The sequence below is a fragment of the Martes martes genome, assembly GCF_963455335.1.
Source record: "Martes martes genome assembly, chromosome: 2".
Lineage (NCBI taxonomy): Eukaryota > Metazoa > Chordata > Mammalia > Carnivora > Mustelidae > Martes > Martes martes.
In genome coordinates, this window is record NC_137889.1 from 11,742,993 (window position 1) to 11,754,979 (window position 11,987).

Consider the following 11,987-nt stretch of genomic DNA (forward strand, 5'->3'; position numbering starts at 1 on the left):
GCACCGAAGACTGTATTTCAATTGTGTGCCCCCCTGCCATGTCTTGCATCAAATTATATGTTCTTTGTATTTTGGGATTTTAACCAACTATATTTTGAGGAACCATATGGCATTATTCCTCCCAGAGTGAGTTCTCTTTGTTGCTGAATAGGGTTTGCACACATGACGCTAATATTAATAAGTAAAATGTGATGAACAGCAGGTGTATTTTCTAGGACACTCACTATTCTGGTGGTTCTTCTCTGGACACACTTGAATTTATCCTTCTTAAAACATGCCATCCGGAGCAACCATAATATTCTAGATGTACACTGAAAAATGCAGAATATTCTAGATGTATACTGAAGAATGCAGAAATGGTTGCAAACTTTTTTTTTTCTTTTTTTGTATTCTGAATGTGAGAAAGCTAGAAAGGCTCCTCGAGGCTCCCCTCATTTTCTGGGGGTAGAGTCCAATCTCCGGGGAAGTTAATAATGACCCTCACTGCTGAATGCATCTATCAGAGTTACCGTGGCTATGACCACGGGAAACGTCAGTAGAGCTCAAAGTGTCAGGTCAGTTACGCGCAACTCCATTTTCTCTCCTGGGATTTTTCTAGCACATGTACTGCTTAGTTGTAGTAACATTAATAGAAATATCAGAAAACTACACCATTATATACCATTCCAAGGGAGAAAAGCTCCGGACTCAGAAATCCCACTTTAATAAGTTAGGCAGTGAATAGGCAATCTAGTAATTTGTCCTCATGTGGAACATTTTTCCCTTTCTTCCTTCCTTCCTTCCTTCCCTCCTTCCTTCCTTCCTTTCTTTCTTTATTTCTTTCAAGTATTCTCATCGACCAAGGTGGGGCGTGAACTCATGGCCCTGGGATTGAGTCATGTACTCTACTGACTGAGTCAGGCAGGTGACTCCAACTTTAAAAACAATGTCTAGGTGTGTTGATATTAACAAATCATACACTGTTCTATTTCCAAAAAAAATGAAAACTTGGTTGTTTAAAGAGGTATCGAATGTAAACCAGAAGATTTTTTTAATGACTTATTCAGTGATAAGTGAATATGACAAAAAGACCCTAACATAGCAGCAAACAGTGATCTTGTTGAAATGAGTTCTTTGTGAGACCCACCGGTGATCTACCATTATACTCCCTGCTCCCTAAAGACAGACACACACACACAAACACACACACACACACACACACTATACCTCATAAAATTTTTAGAGTAAACTGGGCCCAGTGTGCAGACTGGGGTAGCTAGACTCTTGGAGCCTTTTTCAAAAGGAGTTAAACCGAGGGCTATTTAATTAAATTGAGGCTACTTTGTGCCCCAGAGGATATTTGGCTATATCTGAAGACATTTTAGTTGTTAAAATGAGGGGAACGCCACCGCCCTTGAGTGGGTACAGACCAGAGCTGCTGCTAAACGTTGTACAGAGCACAGAAAGCCCCCCACGACAGAGAATCATCTGGACCAAAATGTCGGTGGAGGTAGGGCTGAAAAAATGCCGACTGAGACACTCGAGTTTGAAGCTGAGCAAATCCAGGCGGCTCAACAGGAGTCTATTGGAAGGTGGTCTTAGAGCAAACCCTGTTGTGAACCAGACTGTGAACCAGACTGTTCGCAACGTGCCCTCTTTTGGTATCTGCAGCGCGCCTGAACAAATCCTTCATAACCGGACATATATTTTGTCTGAACTGCTATCTCATTTAGGTGGTTTACTATTACAGGATAGTCATAGTTTTGTGTGTGTATGTTTTTCTCCCTAGATTGTCATAATGAGTTACGTTATTTCTGCCTCTCAATTCCTGCCAAGATTCCCCAAGTTTTACTGAAAAACTTTCATCTAACTAGTACGATACCCCCTAACTCCTCCCTCTGCCTTCCGGACCCCATCACATACCACTACCCTAGGAGCGCGCCTTTGTAGAGCTGTCAAAATCATCTGCCCGAAGAACAGGTCTCACTGGTCCCTTACCTGCTCTCCAACCCCCACTGGCTGCCCACTGCCATCCTGATAAAAAAACAGCCATTCCCTTTCACATAGCAACGATAGCCCCGTGTCACCTGACTCCCTCATGGCTGGCCGGCCTCATTGCTCCTTCCTTTAGTCAGGCATGGTCACACTGTCAAAAGGGAGTTGCTGGGGTTTTCTGCACAAGCCGTGCATCTCTCACCTTGCTGACGTGATTGCAAAGTGCCTCCATGTTTGTGGGTTTTTCCTTCACCCTCCCCACCACTCCCAACTTCTATCTGGCTCATTTACAGTTTCTTCATGGAAACTTCTGTGATCTTCCCTGGTAGGGTTCTCTCCAGTGGATGTTTCCATCATTGTACTTCCACGTTGTTTTGCAAGTGCCCTTCTGTGTTTGGATTTGTCATTTTTCTGTTGCAAGTGAATTAAATTGATCTCAGTGGAAGAAAAGGTCCTAATTTATTTGCAGAGTAATTTTATCTACAATTCATGATAATCCTTACAAGAAAATTTATCTCTGCCCCCCCCCCCCTTTACTAAGCTATTTGTTTAGATGGGTTCAGATTATAAGAATTCAAAGGCCTGCAGATGTTAAAAAATGCAGTCTAAGTACTGGTATTGTTTGAATTCCAAATTTACCTGTGGTCCAAGACATGCTTGGGTTTAAAGGAAACAAGAGGTAATATATGTTTTTTAAGATTTATTTATTGGGGCACCTGGGTGGCTCAGTCATTAAATATCTGCCTTTGGCTCAGGTCATGATCCCAGGACCCTGGGATCAAACCCTGCATTGGGCTCCCTGCTCAGCGGGAAGCCTGCTTCTCCCTCTCCCATCCCCCCTGCTTGTGTTCCCTCTCCCGCTGTCTCTGTCAAATAAATAAATAAAAATCTTAAAAAAAAAATAGATTTATTTATTTATTTTGGAGAGAGAGAACATGAGCAAGTGTGTGTGAGTGTGGGGAGGGGCAGAGGAAGAGGGAAAGAGAGAGAAGCAGATCCCTCGCTAAGCTGGGGACCCCACAAGGGGCTCCATCTCACGACTCTGAGATCAGGACTGGAGCCAAAATCTAGAGTCACCCGATTAACCAACTGAGCCACCCAGGCGCCCCGATAATGAGTGATAATATTGGTAATAGCAGCTACTGTGTACTGAGCAACTGCTTTATTCGGGTGCTGTGCTTAAAAAGATACGTAATATTCTCCGCTACCCTATGGAGTAGAACCATATTCCCAGTTTAAACAGTGACACCTCGAGGCAAGAGAAGTCAATGCCATTTCTGAAAGGGGCCCAGGTCGTACGTGAAGGGAGTGGTGATCAGCTTGTTCCAGAGCTTTACCTTTTGACCAGTATTTTCTGGAGCACCTCCGTACCGAAAACTCCAGCTTTAAGCTCAAAGATGATTTCTTGCTAACGACTCCTTAGTGACGGTTAAATAAATTAATGTACATAAAGCACCAAGGAAGTGTACAACAAAAAGTAACTATTAGATTTATTATTAAGCCTTGAGATAAAAATAAGTACTGTGCTTTGGATTAGTTTTCCATCATAAATTTAGGACAGCAAACGTCCCCTCTCTAAATTAAAGGATTTTAATAAGGATAAAATACGTGTGAGCCATTTGAAAATTACTGTACAACCAGTTATCATCCTCGGACAATGGCACTATTGTGCATGAACTTATCTAAAATGTAAAATATCAGAGCGCCTGGGTGGCTCATTCAGTTAAGTGTCCAACTCTTGGTTTCCGCTCAGGTCATGATCTCAGGGTCGTGAGATGGATCTCTGATTGGGCTCTACACTCAGTGGAGAGTCTGCTTCTCTCCCTCTGCCCCTCCCCCAACTCTCTCTCTCTCAAATACAAATCTTTAAAATAAAATAAAATGTAAGATAACCTATTTGCCATTTGTCTATAAGGGAAGAGTAACTGAGAACCAGAAACTGAGCGCTTGGGAAAGTGTATGCATATAAGCTAAGGGGAACACCTGAACGTGGTGTTCAGTTGTTTCTACAGGAGACAGGGTGGTGGGATGGGACTATTCTAAAGGGAATGCCTTCTAGATAGTTCCAGTTCCCACAATTGTGACCCATGGACTGACTGCAAGAGATGCAGATGATCAAGGGTCCATTCTGAAAACTGAAAGTTCAAAAATGTTTGTTTTCCCATTCTCCCCTAGGCAGGCATTTAATTACCGTAGAGAGAAAATCACTTTTGGCTTCAGGTCCCCATATATTTTTCCCAAGTCAGCCCCTTTTTTAAAACACTTCAAATACCTTTCCTAAATTGATGAGCCAGAAAAAAAAAAAAAAAGAAAGAAAGAAAGAAAGAGGAAAGAAAAGAAAAATGTTACCTAAATTTTATAGGCTGCCCTACTGTATTATATAAACCACGCTTGAGAACTCAACTTTTGCCTCAAGGAATCCTCTGCCCCAGTTACTGCAGTGGGAAGGGAGAAAATGGTCAGTCCTTTCCAAGGTGGGACTTCGCATGCTGACCCAAGAGGAGGTGTCAGTTAAAGAGTTACCATCAGGCCATGAACCCAACACCTCCAGCACTCACCGAGACTCTGCTGGAATGCGTAAGCAGTCATTCCCTAAAGGGCTTGCAAGGCAGACCTTATCGGAACTCTGCGGGAGGAGCCCTGTGGAAGTGTTTCTTCAGACAGCTCACTTGGGAGAGCAGTTCCTAATCTGCATTTAACAGTAAAGCTATTACTTTCCCTTGACTTGCAATTGGCGTTGACCCTAATGACTGTCTAATCGACAACAAAGTGGTTCAGTAACGCTGACCTCTTCTTACCTGCGAAGGGAGACTTGAGCAGGATTGATGGACTGGAACCTCGCACAGCCAGCTGCGTTAGGCAGTCGTTTTTCCTTAACGGCTGCAGGCTTAGCGTGCCGGGTCCACGCCAGCCTCCAAGCAAGACATCCAGTAATGAAATCCGATCTCTCCTGCAGCAGGTCAGGAGTACGCCTCACATTCTCTCCCTTTTGCACTTTCAGTTTCATTTGACATTAAGATTCTTACGCATCTTGGGGTGCCTGGGTAGCTCCGTTCTTAAGCATCTGCCTTCGGCTCAGGTCATGATCCCAGGGTGGTGGGATGGAGCCCCACATCAGGCTACCTGCTGGGCAGGGAGCCTGCTTTCCCTCCTCCACTCCCCCTGGTTGTGTCCCTGTTCTCACTGCCCCTCTCTCTCTGTCGAATAAATACATAAGATCTTTAAAAAAAAATTCTTATATATCTTTCAAATAATTGAGTCTAAAATAATACCTACTGTCTCAGTTTTGAAGAAGGACCACTTGGTTTAGGGTTTGGACATTTTGGATTGAAACATCATTGTGCTTAACTGAGAGAAAAAAAGGTTTCCCTAATTATTGTCCTTCATTTAACAAAGTCAAATTGTATTGAACGACTTACTTGTGTAACAACAACTGAACTTATGGTCTTAAAAATGACTCATATTAAGCAACGTATTAGAAATGTAGATCTGACATATTTTAAAAAAATCATAAATGCATTTTAAATACAGGTTAACATAACACCAGTTTTAATTTTAAGCTGAATTATGATAATTGCTGTATTACAGAGGTCACTTGCAAATGGTTGGAGGCCAGACAGATCTGTGTCTGAATCCCGCCTCTGCTGTGGGTAGTTTAAGCAAATTCTTAAAGATTGTTCACCTTTATTTTCTAATCTTTAAAATGGTACTTATAATATGTGCCCACTGATATTAAGCTTTAAGGAAAACAATAGATAAAAGCACTCATTTCAATTGGTGAGGTCTTGACAAATGGTAAGGTCTAAGAGGTCATAGATGTTATGGTTATTAGAATATTCTTAGCACATCCGTGTGGCTCAGTTGGTTAAGCATCTGACTTGATTTGGGCTCAGGTCATGATCTCAGGGTCGTGAGATGGAGTTGTGCTTCCGGTTCCGTGCTCAGCAGAGAACCTGCTGGAGATTCTCTCCCTCCTCCTCTACCCCTCCTTTCTCCCTCTCTCTTGCTCTCAAAGAAATAAACAATTTTTTTAAAAAAAAGAATATTCTTTTTCATCCTGAATAGACATTAGTGATATGATATCTCTAAGTTTATTTACAGGTTAAGAAGCAGCTTGATATAGAAAAAGTTTCTTACAGTTTGTTCTTACCTTTCTAGTTGGCTATAGCTACCCCTTGCTCTGATGCTCTCCTACAGCCGATAAAGGCTGCACCACCTCTCTCTTTCCTCTGCTGCTATCTCTGCATTCGGCCACAGCAGAAGAACAAATCTGTTATATTTCTGGTTTCCCACACTGCCTGGAGGCTCTCACTGAATTGGGAGAGTACAGTGAAAAACAGTCTGTCCCATACTGAGACCCCTCCCTTGGTAATTAAAGCAAGCTTCTCTCCACCTGACGGTCTTTACCTCCCTGTTGTATTTGTTTTCATGTATCTTTCTTGTTCCCAGTGGCCAGTTAGTAACATCTAATGTAACATACTTCAAATTGAAATGTACAGAGATCTTGATTTTTTACTGGGCACTATTCTATAAAGTTTTAATTTGGAAAATTTCAAACATTTGCACTGTTGACAACATAGACTAACGAACCCTACCTCCCAGCTCCCGTCAGTTATAAGATGCTGCCAGTCTTTCTCCTTAGGGGTTCCTTACCCCAACTCTATTTTGCTAAAGCTTCTTTAAGTAAGTCCTGGCCATCTTGTCTATTTACTCCTACACATGTCAGTGTAAATCCTAAAGGAAAAAAAAAGTTCTCCTACATAACCACACTTAACTAAATTTATAAGATATCCTAATATCTGCTAATATATAGCTCATATTCAGTTTCCCCAGTTGTCCTGAAAATATATTTTTAGAGTTGGTCTGTTTGCATCATGATCCCAATAAGGTTCACACATTACATTTGATTTTTATGTTTCTTAAGTACTTTTTAATCTAGAGAATTCTCCCCTCTCTCTCTTTCTCTCATGCCATTGACTTGTTAAAGAAACTGGGTCTTGTTACCTACCACATTTCACACATTTCAAATTTGTGTTTGTTTCCTGACAGTGTTATTTAACTCATTTCTCTCTCATTTCTTATAAACTGGAAAACAGCTCTGTAGTGTAGACTGAACCCAAGGTCAACTTTCTTGTCAGTAATACTTTCCTTTGCATTTTGAAAATTGAAGAATGTTAAGTCAGAATGTTATCTGTCATTTTAGAAGCAAATTCACGCATACCAGCGGGTAAAAATTACATGTGCTTATGGTCACCAGCTCCTGCGGAAATAGGATCTTTACAATTATGAGAAATGAAAAAAAGTATGTGTGCATGTAAGTGTATAAAAATAAATAAAGTATTTTTCCTTTTTATCTTTGGAGGAATAAATGAGCTGTTAACTTCATCCATGCCTGTATTTGAGAAAGAGATCAAAAAGTTTCCTGTCTCCTATCATTCATTCGTTCATTCATTCAACACCATGTGCTGGGTTTTTACTTTTGGACAGGGTCTCTGCTTAGTGCTAAATATGAAACAAACAGACAGAAAACATGGCTTGATCCTTAGCCAGAAGGAATTTGCAGTCATATAATAATGAAACTCATTAGTATAGAATTTATTTCCCAAGGAGAAATACCAGTTGGATTATGTATCAACTGTGGTCCATGAGACAGTTCCTTAAAAAAACAAAACAAAACAAAACAAAAAACAAAACATTTCTGACATCGTTTATTGTAGTTATAACAGTATATTTGTTGCATAAACATGATAGTAAAACAATCAGTAGAAAAGTAAAAAATTAAACCAACTTCTGATCTATTGTATTGTACGAAAAATATCTGTGGTAAGTATTCTAGCTCCTAGAGTATCAGTAAATAAATTTAGTAAATATTTGTTTAATATATTACTGAATGAACTAAATTAATTATTGTTTTTAATCATGCTATAACATATAGATATAATCTAAGAAAATATAAGGAATATAGTCTAAAATATATCAGTTACTAAACTTTATGTTACTGCATAAAATTAACCTAAATCAGGTGATTCAATATAAGAACAGCATATTAATTATGGAAAGTATAATCTAGATAGGTATTATAGGAGTTTAGGTATTAAAGAAAATCCTTAAACTCAATGAATTTTTGAGTAGCTCAAAATAGGCCAAGTTCATAGAGAACTATGTAGCATTCTATAATTTAACTTCTATAATTTACCTTCTCACACAGTCTACAATATGGAAGGTATATGTTAAATATAACCTACATGAAGTGTAAACTACTTTTTATTGTAGTACAAGCAGGAAGAACCAGCAACCATTTAGAATAAGAAAAACTTCCTGAAAATGTTTGAAGCATAGATTTTTGAAGAATAGATTCAACTTCAGTGAGGTGACTATTCTAGTTTATTCAGGTATTCATGGGTTTCTCAAGAAATACCAACAGTCTTAATTTTACTTGAACATGGGGATTCTGAAGGTAAGTTCTGAATAATGAGATTGTCATTAGCATTTGAGATCTTTTCTGAAGGGCCCTAAATGCCCTTGGATATAGACAGTACGGGACCATGAAAGATTTCCAAATAGTAGGAGAGTACGTTAGAATCAGTAACCTTAGTGAACCTCTCTGGAGGTGGTTAAAAATTAAAAAACAAACTCTGTCTGTCTGTCTATCTATCTATGTATCTGGGATAGACCAAGACCCTAGGAAGGGGGAGTGCCTGGGTGGCTCAGTCAGTTAAGTGTCCAACTCTTGATCTCAGCACCTCAGGTGTTGATCTCGGGTCGTGAGTAAGCCCCACATTAGGCTCCATGCTGAAAAGAAAAAGACCCTAGGCAGGAAGTAGTTATAACTGGTTGCACGACTCTTGGTCATTTCTCAGATAATTCAGTACAGGATTTGCAAACTAATGCTTACAGGGCTCCAGTGGCTCACAGGGAGTGTCATTGATAAATCATCACCTGCACCTGTGGGATCCCTTTTAGCAACAGTCGTCTTTACAGCCTTGACCTGAGGCTATGATTTTGCACACAGTGTCTATATCCACCTTGACCATATGTGATGGTCAGCTAACTTACTACACAAGTTCCCCATCCGAGGAAACAGGTGGTAGCTGAAATGTAGCCCGTGGTCCACTCACTTGAGCCTTGACCCAGGCACAGGCTCATGACCAGCTGTTAGAAAGAAAACCTTGCGTGAGTCTCTACAAATTGTTGTATGCACTAGTTGTGTCTCTGCTTCCAAGGCTGTCCCATTACTCCAGGCCTGGGGGCCTCTTAAATGTTATTCTTCTGTCCACACTATATTGGGTCAACATCGTGATGGTTAAAGATTAAGCAAACAAAAACATGTTCAGTGGGCTGTTGCAATCCACAGGCTCATAGTTTGGATCCCTGATTGAAAGGCTACAACTTAGGAAATGTTATAGGAGGCACAGAAATCATGAAATGTGTGGAGAAGCTGCTTAGAAAGTGAATATGAGTCCTTTTTGAAGTATGTTAATAAAGAGAACAGGTGGAAATGGCAAACAGGCCATTGGAAATGTATTAAAAGCTCACGAAAGGAGGCTTAAAAAATTGGGAAATATAGTTAAGTGTCGTAAGTATGGTGATCAGAGTTGTAACTACAGATAAGAGAATAAAAGAAACCAGGGGGAAGGCATATATAGGGGAGAGTATAAATTGTAGAACACTGACTGTTTACTAATACATAGTTGAGGAAAAGCAGAAATACTAGGAATGTGTAAGAGAAAATGCAAATATTCAAAATCATGGTTTCTAGTGAGGCTATTAAATGTTCATCACTATTTTCACACATCCTGATTTAAATTTCCTACAATGTGATTGCATTTTTAAAAAGTTACCAGGCCTTGAGAAAGAATAGAAAATCACAATAACAAGGTATTACATTTTTACACATTTTCAAATCTACACACTGAAAATCTTATTTGGTGGCAGACTCTAACATATATCTTAGTCCAATCTTTGGCTTAATCTCAAATTGTTTCTTTAGCAGGCTTAGAAGTAAACTTTTAAAAATGCAAAACTTATCTTTGTAACTTTCTTTTTTCTTTTTTTTCAAAAGATAATCACTTAAAACTTTTGCAAGACTTTGTTGAAATTATATGTAACAATTTAAACCTTGAAATACATTTTTAATCAATTTAAACCATGGAGAATCAACATTCTGGGTCTGGTTACTGCTACCTGCAGCATTATTTATTTATTTGACAGACAGAGATCACAAGTAGGCAGAGAGGCAGGCAGAGAGAGAGGAAGGGAAGCAGGCTCCCCGCTGAGCAGAGAGCCCGATGTGGGGCTCGATCCCAGGACCCTGAGATCATGACCTGAGCCGAAGGCAGAGGCTTTAACCCACTGAGCCAACCAGGTGCCCCCTTTTCTTTTTTTTTTTTTAACAACAGTTTTAGATTCATAACAAAACTGAGAGGAAGGTATAAATATTTACCACCTTCTCCCATGCATGCCCATGGCCATAATATCAAGACCCTCTTTGAGAGTGCCTCATCTGTGACAATTGACGTATTGACACATTGTTATCACCCAGAGTCTAGAGTTGATATTGAGGCTCACTCTGAGTGCTTTACATTGTATGAGTTTGGACAAATTTATGATGACATGTCTCCATCACTATGGAGTCATGGACTAGTTTCTTTGCTCTAAAAATTCTTCATGTTCTTCCTATCCATTCCTCTTCCTCCCCTCAACCTCTGGCAACCACTGATAGTGTTACTGTCTCCTCGGTTTTGCCTTACCCACGATATCATGTAGTTGGAATGATACAGTATGTAGCATTTTCAGTTTGGCCCCTTTCACTTGTAATTTGCCTTTAAGCTTGAGAGTACGCTCCTTTTTATTGCTAAATAATATTCTGTTGTCTGAGTACACCACAGTTTGTTTATCCATTTGCCTACTGAAGGCCATCTTGGTTGCTTCCAAATTTTGGCAGTTAGGAACAACACCGCTATAAACATATGCATGCAAGTTTTTAGATGAATGCCAAATAGTGTAATTGCTGGATTGTGTAGTAAGAATATGTTCAGTTTTGTAGGAAACCACCAAACTGTCTTCCACAGTCACTGGATGATTTTGTATTTCTGCCAGCAATGAATGAGCATTGCTTTTACTCTACATCTTCACCAGCATTTGGTGCTGTCAACATATTGGACTTTGGCCATTCTAATAGGTATGGGGTGGTATACATGTATAGCTATCACTGCTCTGTGGTAGGATCTCATTGTTTTCATTTGCATTTCTCTGACAACAAATGATGTAGAGAATTTTTTTATATGCTCATTTGCAATTTGCGTATCTTCTTTGGTACAGTATCTTTTGAAGTCATTGATCCATTTTTAAATTGCTTTGTTTTTCTTATTGTTGAGTTTTAAGAGTACTTTATATATTTTGGATAACAGTCCTTTTCAGTTGTGTTATGTGCAAATATTTTCTCCCAGTCCGTGGCATTCTCTTGACATTGTCTCTCACAAAGCAGAAGTTTCTAATTTTAATGAAGTTCAGCTTATCCTTATTTCTTTGGTCAATCCTACTTGCTCTCTTATATCTCAAAAGTCATTGCCATCCTTAAGGCCATTTAGATTTTCTTCTAGGTTATCTTGTACGGGTTTTATCGTTTTGCATTTCAAGTAACTTTTTGTGAAGGATGTCAGGTTCATTTGTTTGGCATATGGACATCCAGTTTTTCCAGCACCACTTGCTGAAACGACTCTCTGTTTCTTTGTCAAAATCGGTTGAACACATTTGTGTGGTGTGTTTCTGGGCCTCTATTCTGTTCCATCCAAATATTTCTCAGAGAATCAATCTTACTTTTTCTGGTAGTAAATATTTGTCATAGTATTTTAAGGGTAGATAGAACATTAGAGGGTAGATAGAATTCAACACAAGAACTTGACCTCAGTTATGGAAAGTAGTATTAAGATGGGCATTATAGAAGTTTAAGGAGTGAAATATATAGTTCAATTTCTATAGTGGTAGGTCAAGTGAGTTTTGATAAGTGAGTG